Raw genomic sequence first — 21,001 nt, 5'->3', positions numbered from 1 at the left:
CTAGTGTGTACCGGCACTATTTTAAACTACATGTTAACTACGCTGAAATTTAGCCGCGAGTCGGTAAATAAGTCGGCGCGCCGCCGTCGATTGTCTTGCACAGACGTGAGCGAGCGAGCTGAAAAAATCGGTCGGTTTCGTTGTCTGTACCAGAGACATCCACTAAGGAATTCATGGTATGACCAGAAGTGTCGTTCTCCTACCGAAGAGAAAAATGCGGCATATAGAGCTACTTTACAATCAGTAGCAACGCGTAGCGCACGAGAGAGATATCGGGTGAAAAGGAGAGAAGAGAAGAAAGAAAAAGAGAGAAATAAAAAAGCGGGAGTGTGAAAAAATCGAGATGTACAGGAGCCAGAATGAATTCCAAAATTTCGACCAAAGAGTGAAACATCAAACAGATGGCTTTGCTACAGGCACATCCTCCTGTAGAGACCAGCAAGGAAGGAACATTTCTCCAATCTGCTGGTATCCAATAGTAGCGAAGACGATGATACCACAGATCCAATCCCAGAAGATGGTATAGAATGTATACCGCCCGGCCAAGATGAGGTAAAAACAGCAATCAACCGGCTGAAGAATAATAAAGCAGCAGGAGCCGATGGCTTACCAGCCGAGCCATTTAAAACAGAAGGCGACGCGCTGATAAGGTGTATGCATCAGATAGTTAGCATCATCTGGCAGGAAGAATGCGTACCCGACGATTGGAACCTGAGTATCCTGTGTCCCGTCCACAAGAAAGGAGATAAGATGTATGCTCCAACTATAGGGGCATAAGTCTTCTCCCTATCGACTAAAGCCAAGGGTCAACGAAATAAATGGACCATACCAATGTGGCTTTAGACCTGAGAAGTCCACCATTGACCAGATATTTACCCTGCGACAATACTAGTGAAGACCCAAGAGATGCAGATCGACACATATCACCTTTTTGTCGATTATAAAGCAGCATTCGGCAGTCTCCTCCGATCAAAGGTATTCCAAGCCATGTCTGAATTTGGTAACCCCGCAAAGCTCATCCGGCTTTGCAAAATGACTTTAACTTACACGAGGTCCTCAGTTAAAATAGGAAAGAACCTCTCCGAAGAGTTTGGTACCAAAAGAGGTTTCAGACAAGGAGACAGCCTTTCGTGTGATCTCTTTAACATCCTGCTAGAAAAGGTTATACGAGAGGCAAACGTCAAAAGAAGTGGCACAATCTACACCAATAGTCACATGTTACTTGCTTATGCTGATGATATAAACATCATGGGCCGATCAGTAAAAGAAGTAACTGATACCTTTGTGAAGGTCGAAGGAGAATCTGCTAAAGTGGCGGTAAACGGTGAGAAGACCAAGTTGATGGTGTCGACGCGCAATGCGTCCATTGAGCTCGGACCGACTGTGGAAGTTGGTTCCTATAATATTGAGGTAGTAAAAGACTTCGTCTACCTCGGCACCTCCGTAAACACAACAAACGACATCAGTTGTGAAATAAAAAGAAGAATTGTATTGGCCAACAGATGCTACTTTGGTTTAAGAAAGCAGTTTAAAAACAAAGCCACATCTCGTCAAACAAAAATAACGCTCTACAAAACACTGATACTACCCGTGCTGATGTATGGCTCCGAAGCCTGGGTACTTGCGCAAGCAGATAAGGCAGTGCTTGGCGTGTTTGAGAAAAAAAAAATTCTTCGAAAGATCTACGGACCAATCTGCGTTGACGGTGAATATCGACGTCGCATGAACCACGAGCTGTATCTGCTATACAACGACATCAATATTGTTAAACGGATCGAGATGCAGCGATTGCGTTGGCTAGGCCATATCATAAGAATGAGCGATGATGACCCCGCTAAAAAGGTGTATAAACACGGACCGCTTGGCGGTGCACGCAGAATTGGCAGGCCAAGGAATAGATGGCGCAAACAAGTGGATGATGAGATGAAAAGGCGCGGTATTCCAGAAAGCGAAGCAACAAATAGAGAGAATTGGAGATCTTTTCTTAGTTCGGCCTATAGAACAAATGTTCTGTAATGGGCCAGCTAAGTAAGTAAGTAAGTAAGTCCACGTTTTCATATAGCTCCCAAAGAAGGGTACTTCCCGATTTTCAGTATCTTGCAGGTAGTGGCCTCAATAGCCAACCGAAATGGCATAAATTTGAGGGTATAAAACTTTCCACCTGAAATGTTTTGGTAAAGGTCCATGTCTTAATATAACCAGCATAGAAGGGCACCTCCCGATTTTCGGTATTTTGAAGGTTGTGGTCTCAATATCCCCAATATGCATATTTGGCCGATTTGCGGGTATTTTGGGCCCTATACAGCTATATCATAAAACGATGCGATTTTCACTATTTTTTGTTGGATTAGTTTTTAAGCCATAACAATGAACTGGTAAAGTTTTTTCAACGATTGAATTTGATGGAAACAAAGATCGCTAAGTTGGCACGGGTTAACGTTAAACGTCATATATACGATTTTTGAATCAAATGGAAAACATTAGGGGGTTGGAATTCCAATTTTTTTTTTTTTGGGTCAGTCTAATGTACTTATATCCAGACTTTACTCTAGCCCCCAAGAACCGGTATTGCCCAACTTATATATTTCGAGGGTTTTTGTCGAATTTTCGAAGCGAGATTGCTTTAGATGGTATTGTGTGTTGTCAAAAGCTCAGCAGTTCGTGGGGGAGGGTATAAAAAATTCTTCGCGGCCGATCCTAACGCCGTTGTTGCTAGTTTTGTTTCTTATATTTTTCTCATCTTTGAGCATTGTAGTTTCAGAATACGCAATAACTTTTCAGATGGAAGCACTTTTTTTAAGTTAGTTAGGGCACAATGGGTTTACTTTATCAATAGGGTAGTTTGTCATATTTCTTAAATATGCAATTTCAAGATCTCTAACCTGAAAGCGGTTCAGATTTTTTACTTCTTCTCTGTAGTTTTTTGCAGAAATCATTAGCATGAATAATTTTTCTGGAATTATAATACAAAAAGTATTACGCGAAGGTCAATATCGAAATATAGAAATATGTGGTCAGGGATTTACCCTTCTATGACGTTATAAAACCAAACTTTCCCCACCTCTACACCAATTTAACTGGCGCAAATCTAGTAAAGAAAACGAAAATAAAACCATATCTGATAAATAGTATTGCATAAAAAAATCTCAATCAAATGTTATTTAATTTTTTCTGTATTGAATGTTCAAGTCAATACCACCAAAAAAATCCAAGCCATTGAATGAAATGCTTGCCATGGGGAAACCCAAGCAAAAATTTACCAATTAATTACATTTCACTGAACAAAAAAAAAAACACAAAAATTCGCTGAGTTATGGCGTTTCACTGGTTGTTTGCTACAGATGTGTTGTTGTTGCTGTTTTTTTGCCTTTCTTTCGAATCTATTTCATTTAACTTTTTGAACTCTATCACATACACAATAACCGAATACGACAGACGACGACACTGATGCGATGAACACTGTAAACAATTCTTGACTTTCATTTCCCAAAAAAAAAACAAAAATTTACATTAAACGGAACGTCATCATTTGGTTAACAACAAATACGAAGTTTGGATTGCTATGATCATTAGTTAAACTGTTGAGCCAGGTAACATGGGCATGATTAAGATCTTGGTTGTAAACAACTTCGTCATCATTATCATCACCGGTGGAGGTTTATTACCTATTTTGTATATTTCGCAGTTAAGATCATTTGAAAGTTTTGAAACATTTTCGTAGATATTTTCTGTTAAATTTATAACTCTTCTTTAAAGCACAGACCAAATCGTTTAATATTTTCATTCATTCATTCTTTTTATTTTTGTTTCTATTCTATACATTATTTGTTTTTTTTGTTACATTAAACCGTTCTTTTTGGTTACGCTTTATTTATGATATTGTTTTTTTTTTTTGTTTTCATTAAGAGATGCCATATAGCCAGCCCTTGGTTTTCATATAAACAAAACGAAGCCAAAAGATGTGCCCGCTTAAGCATTCGCACCGAAACTGAACTTGAAACTGGTCTTAGCCAAAGAAATTGAAACGACTCCTCGTATTCGCTACATTAACTTTGATTTAAGCCTCTTGCTCTCGCTGCAAAGTTATTCTCTGATGGCTCTAGTTTTCTCCATCCACCAGCATAAAAGAGGCCAAATTCGTTTGTTGTGCCGCTCATTTGCTCACTTTGTTTATCGTTTGTTGTGTTGTTGGCTTTTGGATACCAGCTCTGGTTGTTTTGTTTTGACGGTTACCCCCCCATATCTAACGTCAGCATATTCAAACAACCGTATCTTTGAGATGTGTACTAATTGGCATCGAATGTTGTGGGGGCTCGTGTGTTACGGTACTCCAAATATTCTCTATTTTAATGTAGATCTTTGTTATTGAGAGTGTGTATAGGTATTTTTAAAGAAATGTTTTTTTTTACATTTTGAGTTTCAATTTTGGTTTTGTTCTTTATCTTTAGCTGAGATTGTGTAAAGCAATGTGTGGACCAAATGAAGATTTTTTGCTATGGTACCGATAGGAATTCTTTGTTTTGCTTCTTTAGATATGCAGTAATTTTTGGTATACAAAATTGTTCTAAATATTTTTTAAAAAGATATGGAGAATGTGTATTGATGGGACTCTACCCGGTATATACAACTTTTTTAGGTACATTTCGGGCAATTACCTGTGTTGGCGTGATACCACTGACCGTCGATAGCTCAGGGAAGAAAAGAGAAGAAAATAAAAGACAAACACGAGTGTATAAGTTTCAAATATATTTTCGGTTTATTGGTGGTAAAAGTGAGTTTCTTGGTACAAGAAACAGTTACCTTTTGAATGTGCGACTACGAAACGATATTGCAATAGGAGTGTGACTCCCTTGAAAGTTAAATAGCAAGTGAAGTTGCAGGTGGGCAGAATAACGTTCACAAGGCCGTGACATCAACTACGACTGCAGCATTGGAAAGCGCCCCTCTGCATCCGAACTGAGCGAATGTGACTTTTAGGAGAGAGTGTGGGAAAGAATGAATATTCTCTCCCAGCATCCGAACCAGGCGAATATGACTCCTAAAAGAAAGGCAGAGAAGATTTCCCCATTGAGCTCGAAGAGCGGCCAATTAATGTGGTTAATTGTAATACTGCAGAAGGGGAAACAAAGTATCGAACGTATACATTGGCGTAACCAATGTATCGAACTTATACATTAGCCGCCCACCTTGACGCGCTATCTGCAAGGCAACAGGGTTAGACTAAATTCGCGAGCAAACTTAAACTAGAGTTAGTAGGTCGTAAGGTGTGATTTGATTTAGAGGTACGCAAATCAAGTTTCAATTGAGCATGTTCAAATAATGTGCGAGATTTTCGAATGCAAATTAACTACGATTTAGTTAAAAGTGTTCGCTTTGATCGACTATGTGCTATATAATTTTACTATGAGGTATTGGGCCTGTTAGTATATAACCGAACACAGTTTTCTGAGCCACCAGCGAATTCGAAACAATGTGAGGCGACTCAGGCGACAAAATTTTGGAGTAGAGATCAGCGCCCAATAACAAATCAATTGGCTTGTCTTCGAATGTATCTGCTAGACCGAGGTGAGATAATTTAGAACGCAGATTCGAAATTGATGACAACGACGACAAGTTTTTCGGAATGTTAGGTAAGACTAACACATTAGCGTTTAGGATACTTTCCGAATTTTTAGGTGATGAAAGATTCACCGAACAAATTTCTTTCGATGTACTATTAGTATTTACACCAGGCAGAGTGGTGTGACTTGGTCGAGAAGGCAATCCGATTGTTTTTTGTAGTCTCTTTGTGACAAAAGAGACTTTGGACGAGGGATCAATTATTGCTCGAACGGCATAATTTCTGTGATTGTGAACGACATTTACAATCGCAGTTCCCAAGAGCACATCTCTATTTTGTGTGTGCAGAACATGACGATTATCAAAACTAGGATTCGAACTCTGTTTGGAAGTTATGCGAATAGAAGCGGAGTTCGAATTAATAGACGAACGTGATAATTTTGGCAAGGATCTTGACGATGTTTTACTATTTTTACTACGATGGAGTAGCGTGTGATGTCTACCTTTGCAGACAGAACAATTATGTTTACTATTGCATTTTTTAACTGGATGTCCATTCGAAAGACAGTTAATGCAAAGCCCATGTTGTTTAACAAAGAAAAATCTGTTCTCAAACGAAAGTTTTAGAAACCGAGAACAGTTTCGAAGTAGGTGTTCGTGAGTTGAGCACATCCGACATGCATGATTTAACGAAGATTTCAGTTTAGATGAGCTATTTTTATAATTTGGACGACTAATTGGAGAAGATGATTTTAGCGGAGATCGACAATTTTGCGAATATGATGTTTTGGGATTTTCCATAGCAGTAAAGTGTTCTATGCACAACAAAGTTTGTATTCTATCTGCTAGGAACGAATCTAATTGTTTCCATGTCGAAAGAGACGACTTCTCTTTGACACTTTGTTCCCACAGACCGATTGTATGCTGAGGAAGACGTTGCAAGCAAAGATGAACAAGAATTGGATCCCAATGATCCGTTACAACGTCGTAAACAGACATAGCGGAAATACAACTATTTATTCCGCGCTGGAGAGCTTTTAGCCCAGAGATCGATTCTTTTTCTAGTGTTGGAAGGCCGAAAAGGAGATTGATGTGACTATGCACGAGGATACGTTTATTATCATACGCATCCGTCAATGCCTTCCAAGCCAATTTAAAACTACAATGGGTGAGTGGAAATTTCGAAACAATTTCCCGAGCCTCACCGCTGGTTTTGTGAACTAAGTGACACAATCTTTCAATGTCGCTGAATCGAGAATTTTTGATGAAAATTGTGCTAAAAAGATCTCGAAAGGTTGGCCATGATATAAAATCTCCATTAAAGACTTCGATGTCAATAGGAGGCAAGACTAAATTGTGAGAAGGTGGATCGACCGGAGTGAAACTACTAATTGGATTTGTTTGGGTGGAAATAGATGCGAGTGATTCGCTTGTATTCAAAGGAGGCGCTTGACTTTGTTTACAAACATTGGAAACAGAAGGTATTGTGTTCGAACTAGTGGATGGTGGAGCAGATGCACTAACGTGGAATTCCTCCGAAGGTGAGAGGTGTTGAGGAAACATTGGTGGATTGTTGGGAGGGGTTGGTCCATTCAAAGATGGAGAAGACTTGGACGATTTTAGCTCGTCTAGCTTCTGGTTTATTGCCGAAAGGCAATGTTGATAAGCCCGAAAGGAGCTGTCGTATTTACCCTCGACGACATTTTTGTCAGAGGGTTGAGGACTCTGTGATGTCGCCAGATGGTCAAGACACTTCTGATGAGTGCTTTGGAATGTTGTCCATAACTGAGAAAGCTCGGAACCGTGTATTTCGAGACTAAATACGGTGTGCTTCTCAGAATTTATACGTTCGAAAAACGAGTCATATTTAACAAGAGCGTCGGCAGCTCGAATGAAACGCACGAGGGGATTTATGGACATGATTTCAACGAATAAGAGAATGGGGACGAAAGAGGGAAACGAATCAGTTCCAAAAAGGTATGTGGGCTCAGAAGTTTAGGACAAGACTAACGAGTCCAAGCGTCGCAAATTTAGAAAAGCGATAACTATGGAAATACTTGAAGCGAAATTCAAACTATAGAAAATGCGAATCCTACTAATTGGGGAAAGAAAAAAACCAAGGATGTACAAACGAGTGTGAATACTCAACCAATGAAAGGGTCGAAAACTGTTCTAATTTGCGACAATGAAATATAAAATGCAAAATTCCACCAGTAGAGTACGTGAGTAGACAGCAAAGTTCCAAGAAGGATAAGAAATTGAACACAAGTACCGAACTGGGACAATTTGCCGACTAGAGAATATAGAAATTATCAATATTGTTTCTAAAAGAATTGAAGAATAACGACAGATATGTAATTCGAAAGGAGAATTTAGAGCAACAAACAAAAAACAAGAAGAAAATTTCAAAAAAATTAATTTTTTTCTCAAACCTAGCTTGCAGGGTGTAGGGTACAATGAACAAGACGTCAAAAAAGCCAAACAAGAACGAGATTTCTAAATGAAAGCAGGGAGTAAAAATCGAAAAATGATTAAATTGGTGGATTTTTTAAAGTTATTTACTTTGACCAAAGATAAAATGTACCAGTACCGACTGTAGGGTACACGATTTTTGGATGCAAGATTTTTTTTTTTCAAAAACGACTAATTTGTATAAACAATATCGATAAAATAATGTCAATATTATTTGCAATTCAATTCAACCAAATTGAATATAATTTTATTTATAAACTGCAAAAATGCCGAAAATAGGGTGCCTTAACCGAAGATAAACAACAACAAATGGTATTGTAGCACCACACGAAGTAAAAAGCAAAAAAATCGAATCGAAAATATTCAACAAAAAATATAAGAAAAAAATAAATATTTTGAGACGATATGTCCCACTGTGCGAGTGTCGACTACGAATACCCGCACAAAACGTAATAAAACACAAGCAGAGAAATGGCTCTGTGTGGGCAGCGAAGCTCCCACTCAAGTACCGACGCTACAAACGATCAAGCAGTGATCGACAGAACTTTGTTGGTATGTTTACAATGTAATCTAACCGACGCTTTATAATTGTGCGTGGAAAGATGTACGTTGTTATTGCAATTAGAATGCAAATTCTCAAATAGGAAGATCAATACTTCCAGGAGAATAAAAACGAATGCGTTTGGTTTGTGATTAACGATCAATACAACAAATAAACGAAAGGTGCGAGAATGAGTGTTGTTATTGCAGATTTGGGAATGCAAATTTTCAAAGAGTTTTTAGTAAAACGAGGAGAATAACAACGTCAAATATTTTTTGGTTGGAGAGGATTATAACAACAAAATAAACCAAACGAAAATGTGGGTGGGTTGTTATGTCTATTTGCCAATGCAAATTCTCAACTAAAGGGCTTCGTTAGAAAAGACCTTGGGGAATAACAACAACAATAACAAGAAACGAGATTTCAAAAATGATTGGACGAAAGCGATGTGGTTATTTCTCACTGCTGGCTGTAGATATCAACGAGGAAGCGGGGGTGTGCAAGAAGCCTTTGAGTGAGAAATAAAACGAACGAAACAGATAGCGGATAATTGTAGTGAAATTGTTGTAATTATTTCTCTAAAAGGGTTCTTAGAAAACAGAACCAAACGAGAAAAGTAGAAAACAACAAATTCGAAGGAACAGCACTGCTAGAACTGATCTTTGGAAAGATCAACGACGAAGGAAATTTGTTGTTGTGTTTATTATTAAAGTGTTTTATTTTCGAAAATAGAACCGAAATAATAAAGGGACAACAACAAATTGAAATAAGCAGTACTGTTGGCGAGGATCACTACAATTACTGCTACGACTAAGTAAGTGGACTGTATATGACTTGAAGCAATGGACAATTTTACAAGGCGACCAATGCGCGATGTAGCGAACAATTTTAAACCGAAAAATATTTTCTCGTGTGATTACGAATTAAACAAAACAACAACACTCGCGGGTTTGCTCAATTTTTGCACAGAAACTGATTTACGTACCTGTGTTTTGTTGATGGTAATGAGAGATGATGACGATAGCAAATTGTTGTAAGGACAACAACAACGAATTTAAGTATCCAAGATTCTTCTCTCCTTAAACAAATGTAATTTGTTCAGCGGGCAACAACAAATGGCTTCGACTGGAACAGATCCGGCTCGAAGGACCAAAATGTTGGCGTGATACCACTGACCGTCGATAGCTCAGGGAAGAAAAGAGAAGAAAATAAAAGACAAACACGAGTGTATAAGTTTCAAATATATTTTCGGTTTATTGGTGGTAAAAGTGAGTTTCTTGGTACAAGAAACAGTTACCTTTTGAATGTGCGACTACGAAACGATATTGCAATAGGAGTGTGACTCCCTTGAAAGTTAAATAGCAAGTGAAGTTGCAGGTGGGCAGAATAACGTTCACAAGGCCGTGACATCAACTACGACTGCAGCATTGGAAAGCGCCCCTCTGCATCCGAACTGAGCGAATGTGACTTTTAGGAGAGAGTGTGGGAAAGAATGAATATTCTCTCCCAGCATCCGAACCAGGCGAATATGACTCCTAAAAGAAAGGCAGAGAAGATTTCCCCATTGAGCTCGAAGAGCGGCCAATTAATGTGGTTAATTGTAATACTGCAGAAGGGGAAACAAAGTATCGAACGTATACATTGGCGTAACCAATGTATCGAACTTATACAACCTGTTTTGGTTTGGGTGTTTATTTGGATTTTTTAAAATGTATTCATTCCAAACCCAATATTTGGTTTTTTGTCAAGCGGAACTCCAAATGTCAAGATTATCAACTAACAAGTAAAGGGTGTTTTTTAAGCTAGATAGAACTTTAAATTGTAAAAAGTAACACAAAAAATTAAATTTTGATGAAACTTTTTTTATTTGTTTCAGTATACTCTGACAAATCATCATGAATAGACTCACGCTTGAACAACGCTACGAAATTATCCAAATTTACCTTGAAAATCAGTCGTCGATTCGCGCAACTTATAGACGACTTCGTCATTTGTATGGCGTACATAATCGTCCATCTGAACAAGCTTAACGGGTTTGTTAATAAGCAAAATTGCCGCATATGGAGTGAGACCAATCCACAAGAGACCCTACAGACTCCATTACATCCAGAAAATGCACCGTATGGTGCGGTTTTCACGCTGGTGGCATCATCGGACCTTATTTCTTCAAAAATGAGGCCGGAGCTCGCGTTACGGTCAATGGAGATCGTTACCGAACCATGATCAATGATTTTTTGTTTGAAAATATGGATGAAATTGATGCCATACGGCGAACGCAACCATCGACTTATTGAAATCAAAATTTGGCGATAAGTTGATTTCAAGAAGTGGACCTGTCAATTGGCCTCCAAGGTCGTGCGATTTGACACCTCTCGATTATTTCCTGTGGGGCTACGTGAAGTCACTGGTTTATGCTGATAAACCAGCAACAATTGATGCCTTGGAGGCCAGCATTGTTTGTGTTATTCGTGACATACGGCCAGCAGTGCTCGAAAAAGTGGTCAAAAATTGGACGTCCAGAATGCACTTCGTCAAGAACAGCCGCGGTGCCCATATGCCCGAAATCATTTTCAAATGTTAATGTCACGTATTGATCTTTCGAATAAAAAACAATTTTGATTACAATTTAATTTTTTGTGTTATTTTTTACAATTTCAAGTTCTATCGGGCTTAAAAAAACACCCTGTAAAAGGAGCCTTATGTTCGGAATCTTTTAAACATCCACCTTGAGTTGTATTGAAGCAAAATTGTAATAATTAGCTTCTTTTATCCAAGTACGAAGCTCTCCCGCCACGTTGATCCTACACAATCGTGGATCTATACCGACAATACTCTGTAGAAATGTTTTACACCCCTAGCGGAGACTAATAACAAATTTCTAAAACCTTGAAAATATCGAAAAATCGGGAGGTACCGTTCTATGGGGGCTAAGCTATCACAAAATCTCATGGGCGATAAGTACTTTTCAGCCCGATAAATCTCCTGGAGCTGATGGTATCATTCCATCGATGCTTCAGAACGCACCGACTGTCCTGATTACCGTCTACTACTATTGTACATACCGGCGCTGTGGAAAGCGGTAACAGTAACCTACATTCCCAAAGCTGGGAAACCAAGTCACTCGCTACCAAAAGACTACAGGCCGATTAGTCTTTCCTCATTCCTCTTAAGAACTTTGGAAATGTTGTTAGATTCAGAAATTAGAACTTTCTTCACACACGACCTTATAAGCAACTCACAAGATGCATATATTAAAGGAAAATCAACACAAACAGCGCTACATAGTGTCGTAGGGTACATAGAGCAGAATCTGAATGAAATGAATTTCACCCTGACTGCCTTTCTGGATATAGAGGGAGCTTTTAACAACGTGAAACTCGAATCCATCCATTCTGCTCTAGAATTACTGGGTATCCCCTCTATCCTAATAGACTGGATTGATAGCATGCTTAGAAGTAGGTTTATAAACTCTAATATTGGGGAGACCTCTATTAGGAGATCTCTCACCAGAGGCACTCCCCAAGGGGGAGTCCTATCCCCTCTACTTTGGCTACTGGTGATAAATGGGATACTCATGGAATTCAACAGACTGGGAACTAAGGTAGTCACTTATGCGGATGATGTAGTTATCCTGATTAGCGGAAAATTTCTGTCTACTTTGTCTGAACTGATGCAAAGGGCTCGATGGGCTCATAGCAATAGCCTAGGTGTGAATCCGTCAAAAACAGAGTTGGTGCTATTCACTAGGAAAAGAAAAACCGTAGAGTTCGCACCACCAACACTGGATGGTGTGCAACTAAATCTCTCCACTGAGGCGAAGTACCTAGGAGTGATCCTTGACCATCGGCTTAGATGGAAAAGGAACACAGAGGAACGCGCCAGGAGGGGTCTTATTGCACTCTTCTCATGTAAGAACTCCATAGAGAAAAGTTGGGGTCTAAAACCTCATGTGGTAGACTGGCTGTATAAGACAGTCGTCAGCCCCATACTGACCTATGGATGTCTTGTTTGATGGCAGGCCCTGAACAATAGGTCCAAATTGTCCAGGTTAGCTTCTGTGCAAAGATCTTCATCACTTCTTATTACTGGAGCAGTGAAGAGCACCGCTCAGGCAGCACTGAATGCGGTATTGAACATCCAACCCCTTGATATTTCAGTTCAATATCAAGCATCCCGTAGTGCCCTGAGGCTCAAGGAGCTCAACCTGTGGCGTTATTCGGGGTCTGGACATGCTAGTATTTTGCATCAGTTAATCAATCCGATCGGACTAAGCAACGGGAGGAATGAAACTGACTACATTTCGCCTTCACTGGACTTTGATGTAGCGAATGTAATAATCCCTGACAGGAGTGAATGGGAGCAGGACAGACCGCTACCCGATAGCCTTCCCATCTTTATTGATGGTTCAAAGATGGATGAAGGAACTGGAGCGGGGGTGTACTGCGAAGGGCTAAATATCAGACGCTTGTTTAAGCTCAGTATAAACTGCAGTGTTTTTCAGGCGGAGGTCTTTGCAGTAATGAAAGCCCTAGAATTAGTGGTAGGAATGACGGACCACGCAGGTAGCACAGTCACAGTCTATGTGGATAGTCAGGCTGCCCTTAAGGCGCTAGGGTCTTATACTATTAAATCTAGGATTGTTCAAAAGTGTAGATCCATCTTAAAAACATGCAACGTACGTGTCAACCTTTGTTGGATACCAGGACACTGCAATGTTGAGGGGAATGTGATTGTTGACGAATTAGCAAGTCGAGGCTCCCAGTACTCGGACCTCATGATAGAGGACTACGTCAAGCCACCGCTTTGCTTCTTCCTCGGCAAACTCAGTCAGTTCTACGAAGAGAAAACCTTAAGAAATTGGCAGGAAATACCTGGTTGTAAGGTATCGAAGTCAATCTGGTCGGCAATCTCAGGGCGCAGAACTGCGTCCCTTCTCTCACTGCGCAAGCCAGAAATCAGGGTTGCTACGGGGGTTATAACTGGCCACTGTAGCATAAGAACCATGACTTGTAAGTGGGATGAAAACAACATTGAGAATTGTAGATTATGTGAGGACGAAGAGGAAACGGAGACAATCGAGCACCTTCTTTGTCGATGCCCTAGGCTGATGGTCAAAAGACATAGACTATTTGGTGTACATGTGATTGAATCTCTTTCTTACTTCTCCTCTATTGACCCTACAGTCCTGGTAAATTACTGCAAGAGCCTCAAGTGGCTCTGGGGCGGGTCAGTTCAGAGTTAGAACAGTGTAGGAATATTTTCTTAATCAATCTTTCTTCTTAAAGCAATCTGATTTTTCCTCTGTATTTACTTATTCTTCTCTCTTGTCTTATCACTATCGCGTTATCGCGCTTATCATTATTGCTTATTTTGAGCAATTATGTCAGGAAGCATGGACTTGTCCACGAAAAAATTTTACCGTTGTAAACAAAAAATTTTGAACTTGATGTAGGTTTGGATGAAATTTTACAATGTATATAGTTTTGGCCCAAATCAGATACTCAATTGATGCCGGCAGGATTATTTAGAACTTTTGGGATATTATCACAGGAAGTATGGACTTGCACCCGAATTGTCTCATTGTGAAAGGGGCCATGAGAACAAACTGCTGCAAAAAATGTCATGTTGATCCGACAAGAGTCCCTAAACTGCACTTGGTCTAAAATGTTTGAAAATTTGTGTGTAAGTTACCCATTTTCGAAGTTGATTACTACCTTCTAGAGTTATGGTGAAAAATGTTTAACTTTTGTAGGGGAGGTACCCGAAGTAGTGGACCGATATGTCCATCTTCGGTCTTGATCTATGTTTGCGGAAAATTTTGCGATACCCAACATTTGAAATTTAAAATAAAGACCCATTCGAGAGTTATCGTGGGCACCAGCCAGCCGGATAGACAGATAGACAATTCCAAATTGTATGTAACGGATTTCGTTACAACATACTTGGTGTCTATTTCGATGAGGCAAAGTTTTATCGTATCAAAGAGCAGGGATGAGGATACAATGTGAAATGTAAAAAATACAGGTAATAGCGCATTAAGCGTACCGTTCAAAACAATCTCTGACTATATAAGGGTCATTCTATATACAGCACTGATATCACTCGCTTTGTTATATGCCTTGGAATAATAATCACCCTAAATCTCAGAACTCAGAATCATCAGAACTTCAAGAAATGCTTTCGCAACCTAGGTCTGTTAACAGTAAACTAGGTTTTAACATTATTACAGCTGAGTGCGGATAGTGGAACCTTCAGTTGTGTACGATTCAGCAGGTCTGGTGTGAGTTGGATTTTTGAGACTATTATACACACAGAAAAAACAAACATATTTTGCAGCAAACATATATCTGTGTGGGAGCAGTCCCAAACATGACATATGTTTGGGATCCTGCAAACAAATATATGCTTGGGTGCAAACAAATACAAACCCAAAAGCCACAAAAAAACTAACACATGCACCAGTGGGCTCTTTCTGAGAGCAAGGGAGCGTTAATATCAATGTGAAACACATTGTAATGTATGCTCACTTGCTCTCAGCAAGCGCTCACTGGCTATCTCTAACATATACACACATTTATAAATGGTGGTGTTTCATTGAAAGGCATAGAAAAAAAGCACAACAGACACATAGGTACATAAAAAATTCCAAAGAAAGACAAAACAGACTTTAATAAAAGAAAAAACTGAAGGAAATAACTTATAAAAAGTCACACTTTTAAAAAGAAAAAATTATATAAAACATCGTTGAACGCTTCGTCTTAGTTGTGAAATAAAACACATTTTCTTCAAAGTTCAAATCATCAGCATGAAATCGGCATCTGGAATCAAATGATTATAGAATGTAATAAATAGGTACCTACATCCATATTTCAAATATACATACGAGTATGTATGAATGTATATGAAAAATTTATATGAAAATTGTATTGTATTACCAATATTAAATGCGATTTCTTCCTTGTCCAATAAAATATTTCCATTCACCTTTTTGATTCAATTATAAAATGTATTGGGCATTTAATTTACTAAAAAGCCCAATGTCTTTAAGAAAAGACAAAGCACTGATTTACCGCAAACACACCGCCAAAGCGTCTGCATCTCCAATTACACCATACACACAACCCTTTATTATAAAACAGCATTCCGCAGACGCATAAGCCCTGTTGTTACTCTCTTTAACAAAAATCCTCTCTCCACCCATAAGAAATATGTTCTAACATAAAAAATATGTTGGTACCCAAAGAAATAAAATTGAGATATGTTACAAAATGTTGCAAACATATATTTGTTTGGATACAAACAAATTATGTTTGGATCCAAACATATATTTGTTTGCAATCAGTCCCAAACAAATATTTGTTTTGACTCAAACATATTTCTAACATATATTTTTCTGTGTATATGTAATGCAAAGGTCTCTATGAAATTTCAAAGCTTTATCTGTAATCTTGCGAAGTATAGCTCTAAATATCGGGGATCAATTGCCTTTGGTTATGGGTACCGGGTACCTTGAACACAAAATTTTAAAAAGTGTAGATCATTGTCAATTCTCGGCTAATTTTAAAATTTTTTACAGTATGTAGTCCTCTCGGCCCCTTTTACGACGTTATAATATTTTTTGGGACAAGTCCATGCTTCCTAAGATTATGACCCAAATCTCTAAAAACCCTGTCGACACCAAATAAAAGCAGTAAAGAAAGGATCAAGTCGGGAGTGGCCGACTATGTGATGCATTACAGCACCACCATTTCAATATATTTTGGCAAACAATTTTATAGACCATCACATTTCATCACATTTTCCAAATTTCATGAAAATTGGACAAATATAAAATGCATGAAATCAGACGATAAGTATGGTAACATCGGGCGCCTTCGCCACGTTTCTGTTTAAACAAGTAAAAAAGTGTCAGTCGGCTTTGCCGACAGAGGTATACCCTCAGCCAATGTGAATTGAAACTTTCATCTACGGACAGATAGAATGTATTTAGCGTCCCTTCAGATCTTTGTGGCCCTTTTTAAAAATTTGAACTTGCCGACAAAAATGTGGATTAAGAGTTAACACAAATGTTAAACTTTGGTGGGGGAGGTACCCTTAGGGAGGACCGATATGGGCCATTTTAGAAGTTAAACTAAATTTTGACAAAATATTAGGAGATCCAAAGTTTGGACCAAATTGGTTGCACCATTCAAGTTATATCGTCCTAACATTTTAGTGACATTTTTTTAATATTTGGGAGAAGTACCGGAAGTTGGGGACCGGTATTGCCCCATGAAACTAAGTTTGGATAAAATATGACGAAGACCAAATGTTGCACCAAATCGGTAGAACAGTTCGAGAGCCACATATGGTGGCATAGGGCTTTTTACAAATTTCGGGATGTTTTCCCAAGAAATATGGACCTGCTCCGGAAAAACATTTTACCGTCGTAATGGAGGTAGCGAATGCAAATCGCTTCAACAAAAATCAAAGTGATTCGAGAGCAGGTCTTAAAGTGAACTTATCCGAAATTTTGTGTGGGAGGTACCCAAAGGAGTGTACAAATGTAGTCTATATTCGAACCTGATCCATATCTGGTAGATATGTATATTACGATATGCAGAGTATGAATTACATCAGTCACTCCCTTTAAGAGTTATCGTGCGTATATTTTTTCCGAAGATTTTTGAATTTTTATGAGGGAGGTACCTGAAGGAGTTAACCGACATGGTTTATCTTCGAACTTAAACTATGTTTGGACAAAATATTACGAAGGCCAAATTTTGGACCGATTTGGCAGATCCGTTCGAGATTTATCTTGCGCTCCAACCACTACACACGGTGTTATGGGAGTTTTTGCACCTTTCAGGCTATTTTCTCAGGAAGTATGGACTTGCCCCAGACGAAACTTGTACCGTCGTATGGGGGACAGCGAATACAAGTTGCTACAACAAAAATCAAAGCGATTCGAGAGCAGGTCCTAATTTGAACTTTTCCGAAATTTTGTGTGGGAGGTACTCGAATGAGTGGACCGATTGAGTCCATATTTAAACTTCATCTATGTCTGGTAGAACTTTCACGATGTACAAAGTGTGGGCCAAATCGGTTACTCCCTTCAAGAGTTATCGTGCGCACAAATTTTCCGAACATTTTCGAACTTTTGTGGGGGAGGTACCGGAAGGAGTGGACCCATACAACCCATCTTCGAACTTAAACAAAGTTTGGACAAATATTACGAAAGCCAAATTTTGGATCGAATCGGTTGATCCGTTCGAGAGTTATCGTGCGCTTCAGCCAGACAGACGGACGGACATTGCTCAATCGACTCCAAATTGTCTGAAACACATTTCGTCCGAACATACTTGGGGTCTAAAACCATTATTTCGATGAGGCACATGTTGCCCGTATGAAAATGTATATACACAGAAACAACAAAAGTATGAAATTTTTTACTAATTCCGTTCATAATTTTTGTTGTCCATAATTTGAACGTACCTCTTTTAAAGTGAATGGACAATTTTTTTTACTCATGTACACAATACTATTTTTGCAAAAGTATGAATGCTTTTCTAAAATACAAAAATAAATTTCATAGTTTCTCCTACGTTAACCACTATTTTCTGGCAAAACCGGTTTTTGTGCTTTGCCTACAAAGATATGGTGGATTTGCTTCTATTGTTTTTGTCTTTCCTCCCCTCGATCGTATCTACACGCACATTGCGTGTCAACAAAGCACAACAGCCTAAACAACCACCACTACTCACCGCTACCACACTAACTAACCACCATAGATTTCGTTTGTTTTCGGAAGACACTTACCATATCAATAGCATTAATTCGCAAATACAATTTTTGAATTACTTTAATATAAATGCAACATCTATAAATTCAAGCTAGTGCTGATGGACTCAGTATGTATGTACGTATGGTTCACATTGTTCTGATTTAAAGATACATAATCAATTAGGAAAATCAATTAGAAGAGAGAACCCTTTAGGAGAACAGGAATTACAAAATTAAATAAAAAAACAACTAATTTGAAAATAAAATAAAAAAATAGTTTCAAAATAAAATAAAAAAACAAAAATTTGTATAGAAAAAATAAATTTTTGAAAAATATAAAAATAGTTTTGGAATATAAGCAATTTTTTTTTCTTTAAAGAAGATTATTTTGAAATAAATGAATTTGTTCATATTTTGCAAAATAGAATACATATATTACATGTTTATGATTCATTCAAAAAAGAAACCGGTATTTATTGCTTTATGAACTAGGTTCATAAAATACAAAAATCTGAACATTGGGAAATTTTTTTGAACACTATTCATATATTGAATGAATTTTTTTTTTCTGTGTACCCTCGTTAGCATAAATGCTGAGGGTAAAAAAACAGTGTGCGATGCTACACCCACTGTTCCTGATTTATCGCCTTGAAATAGATATATATCGAAGCAGACTTTCGTGGTGCCACTGAAACCGGATGCGGAACAAAATTTATTGTACCTTGCGCAAATTAGAGATGTTTTATAGGTTTTTTAATGCTTAGATGCAGCCGATGCTACATCTAAGCATCCAAGTTATATTTCGAAAAATATATACAAAGTAAAAGATATGGTCTTGCTGTACATGAAAATCACATGCGGACAAAACGATTTTGATAATTACGCGATATACACATATTTTAATAATGCATATAAGTTAAAGCGGTTTATTTGAAGCGGTTTATTTAAGAAGTTCAAAGATTTATTTCATCAACCCGATAACTTTCCTCAATGGGAAACCTTCTATGTGAATGTAGTAGAATAAGCAAAATCCGCCCATTTTTTTGAGAGTTTCAAGAAAAATAAAAGAAGTACTCCTATAGAATTTTTCCAATATTTTCAACTCTAGAATGCATGTGAAAACTATTATTCCAAACCAAAATTTGTTTTTGTAACGCAAATATGTGCTTATTTTGGCTATAATATCCTAACTACTGTCCCGATGATTATAAGTTTGGTCTCATTTGATTCTCCGTGGAGTCTTTATTTAAAACTGTTATTATTTTGTATTTTTTGAAGGGTAAATGGACCTATATTTTCAAAAAATTCGGATTACATTTAAAATTTTGTCAATTTTTTGTAAACTCCGCGAATGCTGAGTAACATTTTACACATATTATGCAATCTACTTAATGACGTCACTTCGTGATAACTTTTTAGTGACAATTGTGCTCAATAAAATAATTAGCGTTTTTAAAATAATTTTTTCTTAAAAGCAGAAATAAAACCGCGATAACATTTGTCCGCAACAACCAAAAATTTGCTCGCGAGCGGATTTGTACTGGGGAATTGTTTCTTAACCTATGTACCAAAACTCCTTAATGTAGCGCGAAAAGAAAAAATTCAATTTTTGGAAATGGGATATGAAACAATTGGCAACATTTCCCATATACACTTTAATGCGGGCACAATGTGCCTCATCGAAATAATGGTTTTAGACCCAAAGTATGTTTGGACGAAATGTGTTTCAGACAATTTGGAGTTGAATTAGCCATGTCCGTCCGTCTGTCAGTCTGGCTGGCTGGAGCGCACGATAACTCTCCAACGGATAAACCGATTCGATACCCTACGGCCAGCATGTTAGTGGCTGCTGCGCACGACAACTCCACAACCGAATACTGCATTGGTCCACACTTTGCATATCGTAATATTTCTTGATATAATGGTCCTATCGAGAGGAATGAATAACTCCCACAATAGCCAAATGGGCTATGTCGGTCCATTCCTTTAGGTACGTCACCCGCAAATCTTCTGAGATTTCATCGTAATCCATATCTTTGTCGACAAGTTCATACGAACAAAATTCTGAAGACCTCTAAATACATAGGTTTTTTTTTTTTTTTTTTGAAAAAAAAGGTATTTCAATTCAAAACAGTCGGCAAAGCCGACTGAAACTTTTTTACTTGTTTTCTTTACAAATCTCACACCCCAACGCAAAGTAATTCTATGTCAAAATGACCACAAAAATATCGTACATGGGTCAATTATAACAACATAATATTATTTTATATTTATTTTTTAAATTAATTGAATAATAATTTTGTTATATTGAAAATGATAATATTGCCAACTTTTCAAAACCTATTACATTTGCACGGAATTCCAAACAAATGTTCCATTGTGGTGTAAGTTGTATATCCCTCGTAATTCTATGGTCTAGAAAAAACTCATTAACATTCAAAACATGGAAAACTACCCGTAAGTGACTCATATAATAACATGAATATTTGATTTAATCTATTTTAACTTTATATCAATGTTTAAGCTTTTTGTTTTGGTAAATTACTTTTGTTTATCTGGTGCGATGAAGTGTTTGGAGGCAAAAAGCTTTTTGTTTATTAAACAAATGGACGTTATCAAAAAAGCTTTCATTGTATTTGAACTGCTTTTTGAAGATAAGACCAACCA

At 37.9% G+C, this 21,001-nt stretch overlaps 1 protein-coding gene across 9 annotated transcripts in view; it reads right to left on the bottom strand.

The window, feature by feature from the left end:
* LOC141398605 (phospholipid-transporting ATPase IF-like) overlaps nucleotides 1-21,001 on the bottom strand; it is a 106,496-nt gene that overhangs the window by 66,163 nt on the left and 19,332 nt on the right. For 3 of the 9 annotated variants that reach the window (XM_073976017.1, XM_073976019.1, XM_073976022.1), the window contains exon 1: nucleotides 3,666-4,130. The exons of 2 other annotated variants lie outside the window; for them this stretch is intronic. The gene's annotated coding sequence lies outside the window, so the exon portion shown is untranslated. Of the gene's footprint in view, nucleotides 1-3,415; nucleotides 3,477-3,648; nucleotides 4,131-4,655; nucleotides 7,518-21,001 lie in introns of those variants that run through there. 4 more of the 9 variants (XM_073976018.1, XM_073976025.1, XM_073976021.1 and 1 more) reach the window with 4 other exon arrangements.

Source organism: Musca autumnalis, unplaced genomic scaffold (assembly GCF_047663935.1).
Source record: "Musca autumnalis isolate F117 unplaced genomic scaffold, ASM4766393v1 scaffold_3, whole genome shotgun sequence".
NCBI lineage: Eukaryota > Metazoa > Arthropoda > Insecta > Diptera > Muscidae > Musca > Musca autumnalis.
The sequence above is the reverse complement of the archived record's forward strand: the minus strand, read 5'-3'. Positions and strand labels throughout refer to the sequence as shown.